Source organism: Vidua chalybeata, chromosome 18 (assembly GCF_026979565.1).
Source record: "Vidua chalybeata isolate OUT-0048 chromosome 18, bVidCha1 merged haplotype, whole genome shotgun sequence".
In the NCBI taxonomy this organism is placed as follows: domain Eukaryota; kingdom Metazoa; phylum Chordata; class Aves; order Passeriformes; family Viduidae; genus Vidua; species Vidua chalybeata.
In genome coordinates, this window is record NC_071547.1 from 16,938 (window position 1) to 36,768 (window position 19,831).

The 19,831-nt window shown below is 55.1% G+C and overlaps 1 long non-coding RNA gene across 1 annotated transcript in view; it reads left to right on the plus strand.

Annotated features, from left to right (window-relative positions):
• The first annotated feature begins 3,747 nt into the window (after positions 1-3,747).
• LOC128797215 (uncharacterized) overlaps positions 3,748-19,831 on the plus strand; it is a 34,505-nt gene continuing 18,421 nt past the window's right edge. The window contains exons 1-2 of the long non-coding RNA XR_008434051.1: positions 3,748-3,824; positions 4,128-4,254. This is a non-coding gene — a long non-coding RNA (uncharacterized LOC128797215). The remainder of the gene's footprint in view (positions 3,825-4,127; positions 4,255-19,831) is intronic.

A 19,831-nucleotide genomic window follows, 5' to 3' on the forward strand; every position in this document is an offset into this window, starting at 1 on the left:
GTGATCTTAGCTGTACAACGGACAAAACCCAGCAATTCTGCTACTCACCGTTCTCCTCAGAATGCCCGGCTCCTTGGGCCGCACGCTTTGGCCGTGCTCGGAGGCTGACGACGTCATCGCAGGGTATGCCTGGGTTGAGAAGAGACAAAATGACTCGGCATTGCTGAAACCTAAGTGGACCCTGGCTCCCCCTCCCTACCTCGGCGACTCGCCGCAACTCCTCGGCCCTTGCCAAAGGCTACCCGGATGGGACCTTGAAATACAAAATTTCAAGGCTTCATCACGGCCCTGAAATACTTCCAGAGGACTCACAAGCACAGGAAACCCGGTCCATCGGCTGGTTGGTGACGGGGGCTTGGCATACTCCGAGTGGATTGCCTAAAGCACACAAACAAGAATGGAGGCTTTAGAGTTGCACCAGAAATTGAGACCTGACTGAGAACACCTGTTTCTGCAACCGGTCACTGCTCACCTTGACTGCAGAGATCCAGATTTAATGCCTAAAAATAAAGACAGAAAACAGTACTGTAACACACAGTCACCATTTATACTTCCACTGCAGAGACAAACGGTGACTGACCTGCTCAGGGGAACCCCCTCTCCAGGGACTGGGGGGGCTCTGCCACAGATTTAATCCACCTGCATCTGAAAGAGAGTTAGGACAAAAGTCAAATGGTTGCAAGATAACTTAACAGCTGCAAACACCTTATGCCAATCTAGGAATACCATCTAGAGTCCAACTACACCCTGCACTGCAAATTTCAAGTCCCCAGAACTTATCCTATTACACCAGGCTATGAAGCAGGGCAGAACAGCTCTGGGACAAATATGTGCAGACACCCGTGACACAGGACGGGACAAACAAGGGGACGCTAAACACAAACAACACGTTATGACACAAACAACACGTTATGATACGAACGGCGTGACACAAGGATGATAACTTCCTGGCAAGAAGAATAATGGCGAGGAGTGAGAGGATGCCAAAAGAGATGACCGATGCTCTGGCAGTGGTGGATGGAGGAGGCTCTAAGGAGCAGAAGAGCTCCTGGAGAAGACTGGAACAGAGTGACCCGTTAAAAGAACTGTTGGTCACAATGATCAGGATGGCTGTGAGACAATGCTACGTTTAGAATGCTTTCCATATCCATACAATCTGGTAAGCCCCAGGATGTTACAGCTCGTGGCTGGAAAGGATGGATGGTGATACGGCCGGGAAGGAGGCCTCAAAAGACGGCCGACTCGATGCTTCGGAGATGCGACCGAGAGAGACGGCCGAGCCTGCCGGTAAAAGAACGAACGATATCGGCATCGTGCCGAGAAGTGCGAGCGTTCGAGAACCCAGAGATGCTGGCTGATGCTTGTGTTAAGGCCCTTGAGGGGAAAAGGCAGGGATATCTGATCCAAGGGACCCCAAAGACACACCAGATAACACGGTACATGGGACAACACAACACGGACCGGAACTGTTCTGCACTGCACACCCTACAGCTGCAATCAAAAGTAGAGCCTCTCCCTTTAGCTGTCCTAAGAGGTCCCTTAGAAGATATCCCTTTATCCTCTGCTAGTTTTCAAATCTATCCCAGGAATTTCCAATCCACTACTCCCATCTCCAGGCTGTGGCCCCGACTTATCTTTTGGGTGATCGGTGATGTGAATCCAGGTTGGACCTGAAATGAGTCTACCTCGGAGGGCCGTGTGATCGCCTGTTAGCCTCTTGGTTACAATAAAGAACAGCAAAATCAATGCATGAGTTTAGTGTTACGTGGGCCAAATCCCAGCAAGTCAGCTACTTATCCTCTTCTGAGCGTGCCTGGGTCCTCAAGTCTCCAGCTTCATCCTGAGTCCAAGGCTATGGCTGTTATTATGAGTGGCACCTGGATTAGAGAGAGGCAAAGTTACATGGCATTTCTGTGAGTGCAGTGGATGAGCTCGTGTGCTGTACGACGCACGAATGCCTCTGCTATGCTTGTGAAAAGCCTTGGGGGGGTCCTCAAATAGACACCATTTCTCACCCTGCTGCCTTCAAAACCCCCCACAATAACTCCTAACCGGGCACCCTGCTCACTCTCCCTCTCCTAGTCACAATCCTCAACTCATCTGAAGCCTCAATCTCAAACATCATCTTTGACACAGGGCAGATACCTTTTGTGACGCAATGAATCTGCTGAAAAAATGTTGTACTTGACACAACCTGGAGTTGCAGGAAGTTGGACTCCTCCTAAAAAAAAAAAAAAAAAAAAAAAAAAAAAAAAAATCATAAATTACAAAACCACCTTACCACCCCTGAATGCAAAACCCAAATCATGAACTTAAATACTCCCTGTATTCAACGTTGTTTTCTTCACAGTCTCTTCAAAGCCTCTGTTGCTTTAGATGCCCAAAAGCACCTGCTGAAAACAAGCTGAGATAAGCTGAAAGAGCCTCTTCACCAAAATGAGAGGAGAGCTCTTACCCCAGCAGATTCCAGAGAGGGAATGAAGCCCCCTGGAAAAGGCTGGGGTTAATATACCCCTGATTGGGCCCGCCTCTCGTTCCCACAATGCCTGGGAAAGGAGAGGGGCAAATCCCACCGGGTATAAAAGCCCTCAGAGTGGCTGCAGCTGTTTGGCTCCTCTGACTTGAATTTGAGGGGAGTAAAGGGCTTGATACAGAAGAAAACTCTCCAGGGAAATGACAGCACTTTCTTTTTTGCTACAACTACTTGGAACAAAAGGGCAGAAAGCTGGTAAGAAATAAACTTTGTTTATTTGAAAATAAAAAAGAAATAAAACTTTGTTTTTAGGCAGCATAGCTAGATAAGTTGGGGAATTTGCTGTTAACTTATATAATTATTCCTCAGTGACTACTAAGTAGTACTCCACTTGTAACTAAGTAGGGTGGAGAAGAATACTAATTATATGAACAGTCTGTCTCCTTGGGACTACTACCTAGGGCTATCTACATTATAAATAAAAATAAGAAAAATAATAGCCTCCCGGGCAGCATAAAGATTAAGTACATGCCAGGCTTGCCCTGCTCTGAGATATTTAGTCCTAGGGTGCAGAAAGAAGTGCCCTGAAAGGTAGTTTTAAACCCTTAAAATGCTGAAAAAGACAGAGCCTCCTTCAAGTGAAGCCTTTAACAGGAGGAAATGGGGCAGTTACCTCCGCTGAAACTGATACAATGGCAAATGAATGTCTTCTGCCCTTTAATTCAATCCCCGAGAATATTGGGAAAAGAGGGGTTTTCCTCCCTTTAAATCTCTCCAGTGATGAAGAAAGAGGGATTTTCCCCTCAATCCAAACCCTTAAGAAGGAGGGACAGCTGGGCTTTCCCCTCAATTTAAGCCTTAGGACAACACAAAGGGTTACCCTTAATTCAAATGCAGTTACCCTTAATTCAAACCCATAAAAAACATTATCAAGGTTTTCCCCTTCTATTTAATCTGGAAAATAATGGAAAATGGGGATTCCCTGTCAATTAACACCCCTAACAGCATAGAAAAGGCAGGGATTCTTTCCACTGAGACCATTAAAATTGCAGGGAAAGTGGATTCCCTCACGATTTGAACACAAGAAATAATGGAAAAGGAAGCTTTTTCTCTCAATTTAAACTCCTTTTCTCCTACTAAGCCCTCTCTTTTCTGGGACTGCTGTGGAAGGTCTGGGGGTTCTAGGGAAGGGCTGACACAATAAAAGCCCACATGCTGGGGCTTTTATTGTGTCACATAAACACACATGTGACACATGGAACCCCACATGCTGCCTGGCCTGCTCAGGTGCTGCCCCTTGGCAAGAGGGCTCTTCCCTTGGCATTTTCTCAAAGGGATGCTCCGTGCCCAGGTGGGTCCCGCTGCTCCCCAGTCCCTGCTGGATGTTCCAACCATAGTTCCTGGAGGAACGCTTGGAATAGCCCTGTTAGGCCCTCTGGACTAGCAGCTCCCTGTGCAGGTGTGCCCAGGTAACCCTCTGAAAGCGGCTTGTCACACGGGGGGCTGCGACACTTTGGAGTGGGGGATGAGGTGAAGAAAGGTCCTGTGGGGAGTTCCCTCCCCTACGCAGCCCTTTGTCTGCCCCTTAAACAATGGGGTGTCAGACTTTACTTTCCAAGGAAATTAACAGTCTTTCCTCTCTGTGTGCCCCTAGCCAAACAGGAATTGCATCCAAAATTGCAGACAGCGAACGATTTCTCACAGACAACAGATGCCAACACCAAGAACTCTTGCTGCCCTCGGGGTGAAGCACACCACCAGTGAACAGACATCAATACACGGTGAGAGAGAGTTTGGTTTTACAGGGAAAAGGACCAGCGATTGGGTCCAGAGGTCAGTGGCCCCAAATGACATTATGCAACCTCAAGGTCCGAACGGTGCAAGATTTACAAGGGAGCAAAACTGCCCCCACCGAAAATTCGGGCTGCCCTGGCAGTGACAAGAACCTCCTGCAAACTAGCATAAAAATCGGGAGTGGTGGTTTTTGTTTCACAGGGAAAAGGGCTGGGGATCAAGTTCAAGGGGCCTGTGGCCCTGAATGGGCGGTTCCCTCCACAAATATGAATAAGGCAGGCTGAGTCCCACACCCAAATTGTAACCACCGAGAATTTCTGCTGCCCTGACAGTCCCAAGGGAACCCTACAAACTGACATCAGGAACCTGGGCTGGCCACTTTTCTTTCCCAGGGAAAAGGACCGGTCTGTGTCTCCAGGGACCTGTGGCCCTGAAGTGGCCGGACACCTCCAAAAATCCAAACGATCGAAGATGTGTCGCAGACCCAAGCTGCCCCCACCTCAAACCTGTGCTGCCCTGACAGTCCCAAGGGAACCCTACAAACTGACATCAGGAACCTGGGCTGGCCACTTTTCTTTCCCAGGGAAAAGGACCGGTCTGTGTCTCCAGGGGCCTGTGGCCCTGAAGTGGCCGGACACCTCCAAAAATCCAAACGATCGAAGATGTGTCGCAGACCCAAGCTGCCCCCACCTCAAACCTGTGCTGCCCTGACAGTCCCAAGGGAACCCTACAAACTGACATCAGGAACCTGGGCTGGCCACTTTTCTTTCCCAGGGAAAAGGACCGGTCTTTGCCTCCAGGGGCCTGTGGCCCTGAAGTGGCCGGACACCTCCAAAAATCCAAATTCTCAAAGATGTGTCGCAGACCCAAGCTGCCCCCACCTCAAACCTGTGCTGCCCTGACAGTCCCAAGGGAACCCTACAAACTGACATCAGGAACCTGGGCTGGCCACTTTTCTTTCCCAGGGAAAAGGACCGGTCTGTGTCTCCAGGGGCCTGTGGCCCTGAAGTGGCCGGACACCTCCAAAAATCCAAACGATCGAAGGATGTGTCGCAGACCCAAGCTGCCCCCACCTCAAACCTGTGCTGCCCTGACAGTCCCAAGGGAACCCTACAAACTGACATCAGGAACCTGGGCTGGCCACTTTTCTTTCCCAGGGAAAAGGACCGGTCTGTGTCTCCAGGGGCCTGTGGCCCTGAAGTGGCCGGACACCTCCAAAAATCCAAACGATCGAAGATGTGTCGCAGACCCAAGCTGCCCCCACCTCAAACCTGTGCTGCCCTGACAGTCCCAAGGGAACCCTACAAACTGACATCAGGAACCTGGGCTGGCCACTTTTCTTTCCCAGGGAAAAGGACCGGTCTGTGTCTCCAGGGGCCTGTGGCCCTGAAGTGGCCGGACACCTCCAAAAATCCAAACGATCGAAGATGTGTCGCAGACCCAAGCTGCCCCCACCTCAAACCTGTGCTGCCCTGACAGTCCCAAGGGAACCCTACAAACTGACATCAGGAACCTGGGCTGGCCACTTTTCTTTCCCAAGGAAAAAGGCTGATATTTTCTCCAGGGGCCTGTGGCCCTGAAGTGGCCGGACACCTCCAAAAATCCAAACGACCGAAGATGTGTCGCAGACCCAAGCTGCCCCCACCTCAAACCTGTGCTGCCCTGACAGTCCCAAGGCAACCCTACAAACTGACATCAGGAACCTGGGCTGGCCACTTTTCTTTCCCAGGGAAAAGGACCGGTCTGTGTCCCCAGGGGCCTGTGGCCCTGAAGTGGCCGGACACCTCCAAAAATCCAAACGATCGAAGATGTGTCGCAGACCCAAGCTGCCCCCACCTCAAACCTGTGCTGCCCTGACAGTCCCAAGGGAACCCTACAAACTGACATCAGGAACCTGGGCTGGCCACTTTTCTTTCCCAGGGAAAAGGACCGGTCTGTGTCTCCAGGGGCCTGTGGCCCTGAAGTGGCCGGACACCTCCAAAAATCCAAACGATCGAAGATGTGTCGCAGACCCAAGCTGCCCCCACCTCAAACCTGTGCTGCCCTGACAGTCCCAAGGGAACCCTACAAACTGACATCAGGAACCTGGGCTGGCCACTTTTCTTTCCCAGGGAAAAGGACCGGTCTGTGTCTCCAGGGGCCTGTGGCCCTGAAGTGGCCAGACACCTCCAAAAATCCAAACGATCGAGGATGTGTCGCAGACCCAAGCTGCCCCCACCTCAAACCTGTGCTGCCCTGACAGTCCCAAGGGAACCCTACAAACTGACATCAGGAACCTGGGCTGGCCACTTTTCTTTCCCAGGAAAAAGGACCGGTCTGTGTCTCCAGGGGCCTGTGGCCCTGAAGTGGCCGGACACCTCCAAAAATCCAAACGATCGAAGATGTGTCGCAGACCCAAGCTGCCCCCACCTCAAACCTGTGCTGCCCTGACAGTCCCAAGGGAACCCTACAAACTGACATCAGGAACCTGGGCTGGCCACTTTTCTTTCCCAGGGAAAAGGACCGGTCTGTGTCTCCAGGGGCCTGTGGCCCTGAAGTGGCCGGACACCTCCAAAAATCCAAACGATCGAAGATGTGTCGCAGACCCAAGCTGCCCCCACCTCAAACCTGTGCTGCCCTGACAGTCCCAAGGGAACCCTACAAACTGACATCAGGAACCTGGGCTGGCCACTTTTCTTTCCCAGGGAAAAGGACCGGTCTGTGTCTCCAGGGGCCTGTGGCCCTGAAGTGGCCGGACACCTCCAAAAATCCAAACGATCGAAGGATGTGTCGCAGACCCAAGCTGCCCCCACCTCAAACCTGTGCTGCCCTGACAGTCCCAAGGGAACCCTACAAACTGACATCAGGAACCTGGGCTGGCCACTTTTCTTTCCCAGGGAAAAGGACCGGTCTGTGTCTCCAGGGGCCTGTGGCCCTGAAGTGGCCGGACACCTCCAAAAATCCAAACGATCGAGGATGTGTCGCAGACCCAAGCTGCCCCCACCTCAAACCTGTGCTGCCCTGACAGTCCCAAGGGAACCCTACAAACTGACATCAGGAACCTGGGCTGGCCACTTTTCTTTCCCAGGGAAAAGGACCGGTCTGTGTCTCCAGGGGCCTGTGGCCCTGAAGTGGCCGGACACCTCCAAAAATCCAAACGATCGAAGATGTGTCGCAGACCCAAGCTGCCCCCACCTCAAACCTGTGCTGCCCTGACAGTCCCAAGGGAACCCTACAAACTGACATCAGGAACCTGGGCTGGCCACTTTTCTTTCCCAAGGAAAAAGGACTGATCTTTGTCTCCAGGGGCCTGTGGCCCTGAAGTGGCCGGACACCTCCAAAAATCCAAACGATCGAAGATGTGTCGCAGACCCAAGCTGCCCCCACCTCAAACCTGTGCTGCCCTGACAGTCCCAAGGGAACCCTACAAACTGACATCAGGAACCTGGGCTGGCCACTTTTCTTTCCCAGGGAAAAGGACCGGTCTGTGTCTCCAGGGGCCTGTGGCCCTGAAGTGGCCGGACACCTCCAAAAATCCAAACGATCGAAGATGTGTCGCAGACCCAAGCTGCCCCCACCTCAAACCTGTGCTGCCCTGACAGTCCCAAGGGAACCCTACAAACTGACATCAGGAACCTGGGCTGGCCACTTTTCTTTCCCAGGGAAAAGGACCGGTCTGTGTCTCCAGGGGCCTGTGGCCCTGAAGTGGCCGGACACCTCCAAAAATCCAAACGATCGAAGATGTGTCGCAGACCCAAGCTGCCCCCACCTCAAACCTGTGCTGCCCTGACAGTCCCAAGGGAACCCTACAAACTGACATCAGGAACCTGGGCTGGCCACTTTTCTTTCCCAGGGAAAAGGACCGGTCTGTGTCTCCAGGGGCCTGTGGCCCTGAAGTGGCCGGACACCTCCAAAAATCCAAACGATCGAAGATGTGTCGCAGACCCAAGCTGCCCCCACCTCAAACCTGTGCTGCCCTGACAGTCCCAAGGGAACCCTACAAACTGACATCAGGAACCTGGGCTGGCCACTTTTCTTTCCCAGGGAAAAGGACCGGTCTGTGTCTCCAGGGGCCTGTGGCCCTGAAGTGGCCGGACACCTCCAAAAATCCAAACGATCGAAGGATGTGTCGCAGACCCAAGCTGCCCCCACCTCAAACCTGTGCTGCCCTGACAGTCCCAAGGGAACCCTACAAACTGACATCAGGAACCTGGGCTGGCCACTTTTCTTTCCCAGGGAAAAGGACCGGTCTTGTCTCCAGGGGCCTGTGGCCCTGAAGTGGCCGGACACCTCCAAAAATCCAAACGATCGAAGGATGTGTCGCAGACCCAAGCTGCCCCCACCTCAAACCTGTGCTGCCCTGACAGTCCCAAGGGAACCCTACAAACTGACATCAGGAACCTGGGCTGGCCACTTTTCTTTCCCAGGGAAAAGGACCGGTCTGTGTCTCCAGGGGCCTGTGGCCCTGAAGTGGCCGGACACCTCCAAAAATCCAAACGATCGAAGATGTGTCGCAGACCCAAGCTGCCCCCACCTCAAACCTGTGCTGCCCTGACAGTCCCAAGGGAACCCTACAAACTGACATCAGGAACCTGGGCTGGCCACTTTTCTTTCCCAGGGAAAAGGACCGGTCTGTGTCTCCAGGGGCCTGTGGCCCTGAAGTGGCCGGACACCTCCAAAAATCCAAACGATCGAAGATGTGTCGCAGACCCAAGCTGCCCCCACCTCAAACCTGTGCTGCCCTGACAGTCCCAAGGGAACCCTACAAACTGACATCAGGAACCTGGGCTGGCCACTTTTCTTTCCCAAGGAAAAAGGACTGATCTTTGTCTCCAGGGGCCTGTGGCCCTGAAGTGGCCGGACACCTCCAAAAATCCAAACGATCGAAGATGTGTCGCAGACCCAAGCTGCCCCCACCTCAAACCTGTGCTGCCCTGACAGTCCCAAGGGAACCCTACAAACTGACATCAGGAACCTGGGCTGGCCACTTTTCTTTCCCAGGGAAAAGGACCGGTCTGTGTCTCCAGGGGCCTGTGGCCCTGAAGTGGCCGGACACCTCCAAAAATCCAAACGATCGAAGATGTGTCGCAGACCCAAGCTGCCCCCACCTCAAACCTGTGCTGCCCTGACAGTCCCAAGGGAACCCTACAAACTGACATCAGGAACCTGGGCTGGCCACTTTTCTTTCCCAGGGAAAAGGACCGGTCTGTGTCTCCAGGGGCCTGTGGCCCTGAAGTGGCCGGACACCTCCAAAAATCCAAACGATCGAAGATGTGTCGCAGACTCAAGCTGCCCCCACCTCAAACCTGTGCTGCCCTGACAGTCCCAAGGGAACCCTACAAACTGACATCAGGAACCTGGGCTGGCCAATTTTCTTTCCCAGGGAAAAAGGACCGGTCTGTGTCTCCAGGGACCTGTGGCCCTGAGTGGCCGGACACCTCCAAAAATCCAAACGATCGAAGATGTGTCGCAGACCCAAGCTGCCCCCACCTCAAACCTGTGCTGCCCTGACAGTCCCAAGGGAACCCTACAAACTGACATCAGGAACCTGGGCTGGCCACTTTTCTTTCCCAGGGAAAAGGACCGGTCTGTGTCTCCAGGGGCCTGTGGCCCTGAAGTGGCCGGACACCTCCAAAAATCCAAACGATCGAAGATGTGTCGCAGACCCAAGCTGCCCCCACCTCAAACCTGTGCTGCCCTGACAGTCCCAAGGGAACCCTACAAACTGACATCAGGAACCTGGGCTGGCCACTTTTCTTTCCCAGGGAAAAGGACCGGTCTGTGTCTCCAGGGGCCTGTGGCCCTGAGTGGCCGGACACCTCCAAAAATCCAAACGATCGAAGATGTGTCGCAGACCAAAGCTGCCCCCACCTCAAACCTGTGCTGCCCTGACAGTCCCAAGGGAACCCTACAAACTGACATCAGGAACCTGGGCTGGCCACTTTTCTTTCCCAGGGAAAAGGACCGGTCTTTGTCTCCAGGGGCCTGTGGCCCTGAGTGGCCGGACACCTCCAGAAAATCCAAACGATCGAAGGATGTGTCGCAGACCCAAGCTGCCCCCACCTCAAACCTGTGCTGCCCTGACAGTCCCAAGGGAACCCTACAAACTGACATCAGGAACCTGGGCTGGCCACTTTTCTTTCCCAAGGAAAAGGGCTGATCTTTGCCTCCAGGGGCCTGTGGCCCTGAAGTGGCCGGACACCTCCAAAAATCCAAACGATCGAAGGATGTGTCGCAGACCCAAGCTGCCCCCACCTCAAACCTGTGCTGCCCTGACAGTCCCAAGGGAACCCTACAAACTGACATCAGGAACCTGGGCTGGCCACTTTTCTTTCCCAGGGAAAAGGACCGGTCTTGTCTCCAGGGGCCTGTGGCCCTGAAGTGGCCGGACACCTCCAAAAATCCAAACGATCGAAGATGTGTCGCAGACCCAAGCTGCCCCCACCTCAAACCTGTGCTGCCCTGACAGTCCCAAGGGAACCCTACAAACTGACATCAGGAAGCTGGGCTGGCCACTTTTCTTTCCAGGGAAAAGGACCGGTCTGTGTCTCCAGGGACCTGTGGCCATGAGTGGCCGGACACCTCCAAAAATCCAAAACGATCGAAGATGTGTCGCAGACCCAAGCTGCCCCCACCTCAAACCTGTGCTGCCCTGACAGTCCCAAGGGAACCCTACAAACTGACATCAGGAACCTGGGCTGGCCACTTTTCTTTCCCAGGGAAAAGGACCGGTCTGTGTCTCCAGGGGCCTGTGGCCCTGAGTGGCCGGACACCTCCAAAATTCCAAACGATCGAAGATGTGTCGCAGACCCAAGCTGCCCCCACCTCAAACCTGTGCTGCCCTGACAGTCCCAAGGGAACCCTACAAACTGACATCAGGAACCTGGGCTGGCCACTTTTCTTTCCCAGGGAAAAGGACCGGTCTTTGTCTCCAGGGGCCTGTGGCCCTGAGTGGCCGGACACCTCCAAAAATCCAAACGATCGAGGATGTGTCGCAGACCCAAGCTGCCCCCACCTCAAACCTGTGCTGCCCTGACAGTCCCAAGGGAACCCTACAAACTGACATCAGGAACCTGGGCTGGCCACTTTTCTTTCCCAGGGAAAAGGACCGGTCTGTGTCTCCAGGGGCCTGTGGCCCTGAAGTGGCCGGACACCTCCAAAAATCCAAACGATCGAAGATGTGTCGCAGACCCAAGCTGCCCCCACCTCAAACCTGTGCTGCCCTGACAGTCCCAAGGGAACCCTACAAACTGACATCAGGAACCTGGGCTGGCCACTTTTCTTTCCCAGGGAAAAGGACCGGTCTTTGTCTCCAGGGGCCTGTGGCCCTGAGTGGCCGGACACCTCCAAAAATCCAAACGATCGAAGATGTGTCGCAGACCCAAGCTGCCCCCACCTCAAACCTGTGCTGCCCTGACAGTCCCAAGGGAACCCTACAAACTGACATCAGGAACCTGGGCTGGCCACTTTTCTTTCCCAGGGAAAAGGACCGGTCTTTGTCTCCAGGGGCCTGTGGCCCTGAGTGGCCGGACACCTCCAAAAATCCAAACGATCGAAGATGTGTCGCAGACCCAAGCTGCCCCCACCTCAAACCTGTGCTGCCCTGACAGTCCCAAGGGAACCCTACAAACTGACATCAGGAACCTGGGCTGGCCACTTTTCTTTCCCAGGGAAAAGGACCGGTCTTTGTCTCCAGGGGCCTGTGGCCCTGAGTGGCCGGACACCTCCAAAAATCCAAACGATCGAAGATGTGTCGCAGACCCAAGCTGCCCCCACCTCAAACCTGTGCTGCCCTGACAGTCCCAAGGGAACCCTACAAACTGACATCAGGAACCTGGGCTGGCCACTTTTCTTTCCCAGGGAAAAGGACCGGTCTTTGTCTCCAGGGGCCTGTGGCCCTGAGTGGCCGGACACCTCCAAAAATCCAAACGATCGAAGATGTGTCGCAGACCCAAGCTGCCCCCACCTCAAACCTGTGCTGCCCTGACAGTCCCAAGGGAACCCTACAAACTGACATCAGGAACCTGGGCTGGCCACTTTTCTTTCCCAGGGAAAAGGACCGGTCTTTGTCTCCAGGGGCCTGTGGCCCTGAGTGGCCGGACACCTCCAAAAATCCAAACGATCGAAGATGTGTCGCAGACCCAAGCTGCCCCCACCTCAAACCTGTGCTGCCCTGACAGTCCCAAGGGAACCCTACAAACTGACATCAGGAACCTGGGCTGGCCACTTTTCTTTCCCAGGGAAAAGGACCGGTCTTTGTCTCCAGGGGCCTGTGGCCCTGAGTGGCCGGACACCTCCAAAAATCCAAACGATCGAAGATGTGTCGCAGACCCAAGCTGCCCCCACCTCAAACCTGTGCTGCCCTGACAGTCCCAAGGGAACCCTACAAACTGACATCAGGAACCTGGGCTGGCCACTTTTCTTTCCCAGGGAAAAGGACCGGTCTTTGTCTCCAGGGGCCTGTGGCCCTGAGTGGCCGGACACCTCCAAAAATCCAAACGATCGAAGATGTGTCGCAGACCCAAGCTGCCCCCACCTCAAACCTGTGCTGCCCTGACAGTCCCAAGGGAACCCTACAAACTGACATCAGGAACCTGGGCTGGCCACTTTTCTTTCCCAGGGAAAAGGACTGATCTTTGTCTCCAGGGGCCTGTGGCCCTGAGTGGCCGGACACCTCCAAAAATCCAAACAATCGAAGATGTGTCGCAGACCCAAGCTGCCCCCACCTCAAACCTGTGCTGCCCTGACAGTCCCAAGGGAACCCTACAAACTGACATCAGGAACCTGGGCTGGCCACTTTTCTTTCCCAGGGAAAAGGACCGATCTTTGTCTCCAGGGGCCTGTGGCCCTGAGTGGCCGGACACCTCCAAAAATCCAAACGATCGAAGATGTGTCGCAGACCCAAGCTGCCCCCACCTCAAACCTGTGCTGCCCTGACAGTCCCAAGGGAACCCTACAAACTGACATCAGGAACCTGGGCTGGCCACTTTTCTTTCCCAGGGAAAAGGACCGGTCTTTGTCTCCAGGGGCCTGTGGCCCTGAGTGGCCGGACACCTCCAAAAATCCAAACGATCGAAGATGTGTCGCAGACCCAAGCTGCCCCCACCTCAAACCTGTGCTGCCCTGACAGTCCCAAGGGAACCCTACAAACTGACATCAGGAACCTGGGCTGGCCACTTTTCTTTCCCAGGGAAAAGGACCGGTCTTTGTCTCCAGGGGCCTGTGGCCCTGAGTGGCCGGACACCTCCAAAAATCCAAACGATCGAAGATGTGTCGCAGACCCAAGCTGCCCCCACCTCAAACCTGTGCTGCCCTGACAGTCCCAAGGGAACCCTACAAACTGACATCAGGAACCTGGGCTGGCCACTTTTCTTTCCCAGGGAAAAGGACCGGTCTTTGTCTCCAGGGGCCTGTGGCCCTGAGTGGCCGGACACCTCCAAAAATCCAAACGATCGAAGATGTGTCGCAGACCCAAGCTGCCCCCACCTCAAACCTGTGCTGCCCTGACAGTCCCAAGGGAACCCTACAAACTGACATCAGGAACCTGGGCTGGCCACTTTTCTTTCCCAGGGAAAAGGACCGGTCTTTGTCTCCAGGGGCCTGTGGCCCTGAGTGGCCGGACACCTCCAAAAATCCAAACGATCGAAGATGTGTCGCAGACCCAAGCTGCCCCCACCTCAAACCTGTGCTGCCCTGACAGTCCCAAGGGAACCCTACAAACTGACATCAGGAACCTGGGCTGGCCACTTTTCTTTCCCAGGGAAAAGGACCGGTCTTTGTCTCCAGGGGCCTGTGGCCCTGAGTGGCCGGACACCTCCAAAAATCCAAACGATCGAAGATGTGTCGCAGACCCAAGCTGCCCCCACCTCAAACCTGTGCTGCCCTGACAGTCCCAAGGGAACCCTACAAACTGACATCAGGAACCTGGGCTGGCCACTTTTCTTTCCCAGGGAAAAGGACCGGTCTTTGTCTCCAGGGGCCTGTGGCCCTGAGTGGCCGGACACCTCCAAAAATCCAAACGATCGAAGATGTGTCGCAGACCCAAGCTGTCCCCACCTCAAACCTGTGCTGCCCTGACAGTCCCAAGGGAACCCTACAAACTGACATCAGGAACCTGGGCTGGCCACTTTTCTTTCCCAGGGAAAAGGATAATTTTTGTCTCCAGGGGCCTGTGGCCCTGAGTGGCCGGACACCTCCAAAAATCGAAACGATCGAAGATGTGTCGCTGACCCAAGCTGCCCCCACCTCAAACCTGTGCTGCCCTGACAGTCCCAAGGGAACCCTACAAACTGACATCAGGAACCTGGGCTGGCCACTTTTCTTTCCCAGGAAAAAGGACCGGTCTTTGTCTCCAGGGGCCTGTGGCCCTGAGTGGCCGGACACCTCCAAAAATCCAAACGATCGAAGATGTGTCGCAGACCCAAGCTGCCCCCACCTCAAACCTGTGCTGCCCTGACAGTCCCAAGGGAACCCTACAAACTGACATCAGGAACCTGGGCTGGCCACTTTTCTTTCCCAGGGAAAAGGACCGGTCTTTGTCTCCAGGGGCCTGTGGCCCTGAGTGGCCGGACACCTCCAAAAATCCAAACGATCGAAGATGTGTCGCAGACCCAAGCTGCCCCCACCTCAAACCTGTGCTGCCCTGACAGTCCCAAGGGAACCCTACAAACTGACATCAGGAACCTGGGCTGGCCACTTTTCTTTCCCAGGGAAAAGGACCGGTCTTTGTCTCCAGGGGCCTGTGGCCCTGAGTGGCCGGACACCTCCAAAAATCCAAACGATCGAAGATGTGTCGCAGACCCAAGCTGCCCCCACCTCAAACCTGTGCTGCCCTGACAGTCCCAAGGGAACCCTACAAACTGACATCAGGAACCTGGGCTGGCCACTTTTCTTTCCCAGGGAAAAGGACCGGTCTTTGTCTCCAGGGGCCTGTGGCCCTGAGTGGCCGGACACCTCCAAAAATCCAAACGATCGAAGATGTGTCGCCGACCCAAGCTGCCCCCACCTCAAACCTGTGCTGCCCTGACAGTCCCAAGGGAACCCTACAAACTGACATCAGGAACCTGGGCTGGCCACTTTTCTTTCCCAGGAAAAAGGACCGGTCTGGGTCTCCAGGGGCCTGTGGCCCGGAGTGGCCGGACACCTCCAAAAATCCAAACGATCGAAGATGTGTCGCAGACCCAAGCTGCCCCCACCTCAAACCTGTGCTGCCCTGACAGTCCCAAGGGAACCCTACAAACTGACATCAGGAACCTGGGCTGGCCACTTTTCTTTCCCAGGGAAAAGGACCGGTCTTTGTCTCCAGGGGCCTGTGGCCCTGAGTGGCCGGACACCTCCAAAAATCCAAACGATCGAAGATGTGTCGCAGACCCAAGCTGCCCCCACCTCAAACCTGTGCTGCCCTGACAGTCCCAAGGGAACCCTACAAACTGACATCAGGAACCTGGGCTGGCCACTTTTCTTTCCCAGGGAAAAGGACCGGTCTTTGTCTCCAGGGGCCTGTGGCCCTGAGTGGCCGGACACCTCCAAAAATCCAAACGATCGAAGATGTGTCGCAGACCCAAGCTGCCCCCACCTCAAACCTGTGCTGCCCTGACAGTCCCAAGGGAACCCTACAAACTGACATCAGGAACCTGGGCTGGCCACTTTTCTTTCCCAGGGAAAAGGACCGGTCTTTGTCTCCAGGGGCCTGTGGCCCTGAGTGGCCGGACACCTCCAAAAATCCAAACGATCGAAGATGTGTCGCAGACCCAAGCTGCCCCCACCTCAAACCTGTGCTGCCCTGACAGTCCCAAGGGAACCCTACAAACTGACATCAGGAACCTGGGCTGGCCACTTTTCTTTCCCAGGGAAAAGGACCGGTCTTTGTCTCCAGGGGCCTGTGGCCCTGAGTGGCCGGACACCTCCAAAAATCCAAACGATCGAAGATGTGTCGCAGACCCAAGCTGCCCCCACCTCAAACCTGTGCTGCCCTGACAGTCCCAAGGGAACCCTACAAACTGACATCAGGAACCTGGGCTGGCCACTTTTCTTTCCCAGGGAAAAGGACCGGTCTTTGTCTCCAGGGGCCTGTGGCCCTGAGTGGCCGGACACCTCCAAAAATCCAAACGATCGAAGATGTGTCGCAGACCCAAGCTGCCCCCACCTCAAACCTGTGCTGCCCTGACAGTCCCAAGGGAACCCTACAAACTGACATCAGGAACCTGGGCTGGCCACTTTTCTTTCCCAGGGAAAAGGACCGGTCTTTGTCTCCAGGGGCCTGTGGCCCTGAGTGGCCGGACACCTCCAAAAATCCAAACGATCGAAGATGTGTCGCAGACCCAAGCTGCCCCCACCTCAAACCTGTGCTGCCCTGACAGTCCCAAGGGAACCCTACAAACTGACATCAGGAACCTGGGCTGGCCACTTTTCTTTCCCAGGGAAAAGGACCGGTCTTTGTCTCCAGGGGCCTGTGGCCCTGAGTGGCCGGACACCTCCAAAAATCCAAACGATCGAAGATGTGTCGCAGACCCAAGCTGCCCCCACCTCAAACCTGTGCTGCCCTGACAGTCCCAAGGGAACCCTACAAACTGACATCAGGAACCTGGGCTGGCCACTTTTCTTTCCCAGGAAAAGGACTGATCTTTGTCTCCAGGGGCCTGTGGCCCTGAGTGGCCGGACACCTCCAAAAATCCAAACGATCGAAGATGTGTCGCAGACCCAAGCTGCCCCCACCTCAAACCTGTGCTGCCCTGACAGTCCCAAGGGAACCCTACAAACTGACATCAGGAACCTGGGCTGGCCACTTTTCTTTCCCAGGGAAAAGGACCGGTCTTTGTCTCCAGGGGCCTGTGGCCCTGAGTGGCCGGACACCTCCAAAAATCCAAACGATCGAAGATGTGTCGCAGACCCAAGCTGCCCCCACCTCAAACCTGTGCTGCCCTGACAGTCCCAAGGGAACCCTACAAACTGACATCAGGAACCTGGGCTGGCCACTTTTCTTTCCCAGGGAAAAGGACCGGTCTTTGTCTCCAGGGGCCTGTGGCCCTGAGTGGCCGGACACCTCCAAAAATCCAAACGATCGAAGATGTGTCGCAGACCCAAGCTGCCCCCACCTCAAACCTGTGCTGCCCTGACAGTCCCAAGGGAACCCTACAAACTGACATCAGGAACCTGGGCTGGCCACTTTTCTTTCCCAGGGAAAAGGACCGGTCTTTGTCTCCAGGGGCCTGTGGCCCTGAGTGGCCGGACACCTCCAAAAATCCAAACGATCGAAGATGTGTCGCAGACCCAAGCTGCCCCCACCTCAAACCTGTGCTGCCCTGACAGTCCCAAGGGAACCCTACAAACTGACATCAGGAACCTGGGCTGGCCACTTTTCTTTCCCAGGGAAAAGGACCGGTCTTTGTCTCCAGGGGCCTGTGGCCCTGAGTGGCCGGACACCTCCAAAAATCCAAACGATCGAAGATGTGTCGCAGACCCAAGCTGCCCCCACCTCAAACCTGTGCTGCCCTGACAGTCCCAAGGGAACCCTACAAACTGACATCAGGAACCTGGGCTGGCCACTTTTCTTTCCCAGGGAAAAGGACCGGTCTTTGTCTCCAGGGGCCTGTGGCCCTGAGTGGCCGGACACCTCCAAAAATCCAAACGATCGAAGATGTGTCGCAGACCCAAGCTGCCCCCACCTCAAAGCTGTGCTGCCCTGACAGTCCCAAGGGAACCCTACAAACTGACATCAGGAACCTGGGCTGGCCACTTTTCTTTCCCAGGGAAAAGGACTGATCTTTGTCTCCAGGGGCCTGTGGCCCTGAGTGGCCGGATACTTCCAGAACTCCAAACGATCGAAGATGTGTCGCAGACCCAAGCTGCCCCCACCTCAAACCTGTGCTGCCCTGACAGTCCCAAGGGAACCCTACAAACTGACATCAGGAACCTGGGCTGGCCACTTTTCTTTCCCAGGGAAAAGGACCGGTCTTTGTCTCCAGGGGCCTGTGGCCCTGAGTGGCCGGACACCTCCAAAAATCCAAACGATCGAAGATGTGTCGCAGACCCAAGCTGCCCCCACCTCAAACCTGTGCTGCCCTGACAGTCCCAAGGGAACCCTACAAACTGACATCAGGAACCTGGGCTGGCCACTTTTCTTTCCCAGGGAAAAGGACCGGTCTTTGTCTCCAGGGGCCTGTGGCCCTGAGTGGCCGGACACCTCCAAAAATCCAAACGATCGAAGATGTGTCGCAGACCCAAGCTGCCCCCACCTCAAACCTGTGCTGCCCTGACAGTCCCAAGGGAACCCTACAAACTGACATCAGGAACCTGGGCTGGCCACTTTTCTTTCCCAGGGAAAAGGACCGGTCTTTGTCTCCAGGGGCCTGTGGCCCTGAGTGGCCGGACACCTCCAAAAATCCAAACGATCGAAGATGTGTCGCAGACCCAAGCTGCCCCCACCTCAAACCTGTGCTGCCCTGACAGTCCCAAGGGAACCCTACAAACTGACATCAGGAACCTGGGCTGGCCACTTTTCTTTCCCAGGGAAAAGGACCGGTCTTTGTCTCCAGGGGCCTGTGGCCCTGAGTGGCCGGACACCTCCAAAAATCCAAACGATCGAAGATGTGTCGCAGACCCAAGCTGCCCCCACCTCAAACCTGTGCTGCCCTGACAGTCCCAAGGGAACCCTACAAACTGACATCAGGAACCTGGGCTGGCCACTTTTCTTTCCCAGGGAAAAGGACCGGTCTTTGTCTCCAGGGGCCTGTGGCCCTGAGTGGCCGGACACCTCCAAAAATCCAAACGATCGAAGATGTGTCGCAGACCCAAGCTGCCCCCACCTCAAACCTGTGCTGCCCTGACAGTCCCAAGGGAACCCTACAAACTGACATCAGGAACCTGGGCTGGCCACTTTTCTTTCCCAGGGAAAAGGACCGGTCTTTGTCTCCAGGGGCCTGTGGCCCTGAGTGGCCGGACACCTCCAAAAATCCAAACGATCGAAGATGTGTCGCAGACCCAAGCTGCCCCCACCTCAAACCTGTGCTGCCCTGACAGTCCCAAGGGAACCCTACAAACTGACATCAGGAACCTGGGCTGGCCACTTTTCTTTCCCAGGGAAAAGGACCGGTCTTTGTCTCCAGGGGCCTGTGGCCCTGAGTGGCCGGACACCTCCAAAAATCCAAACGATCGAAGATGTGTCGCAGACCCAAGCTGCCCCCACCTCAAACCTGTGCTGCCCTGACAGTCCCAAGGGAACCCTACAAACTGACATCAGGAACCTGGGCTGGCCACTTTTCTTTCCCAGGGAAAAGGACCGGTCTTTGTCTCCAGGGGCCTGTGGCCCTGAGTGGCCGGACACCTCCAAAAATCCAAACGATCGAAGATGTGTCGCAGACCCAAGCTGCCCCCACCTCAAACCTGTGCTGCCCTGACAGTCCCAAGGGAACCCTACAAACTGACATCAGGAACCTGGGCTGGCCACTTTTCTTTCCCAGGAAAAGGACCGGTCTTTGTCTCCAGGGGCCTGTGGCCCTGAGTGGCCGGACACCTCCAAAAATCCAAACGATCGAAGATGTGTCGCAGACCCAAGCTGCCCCCACCTCAAACCTGTGCTGCCCTGAC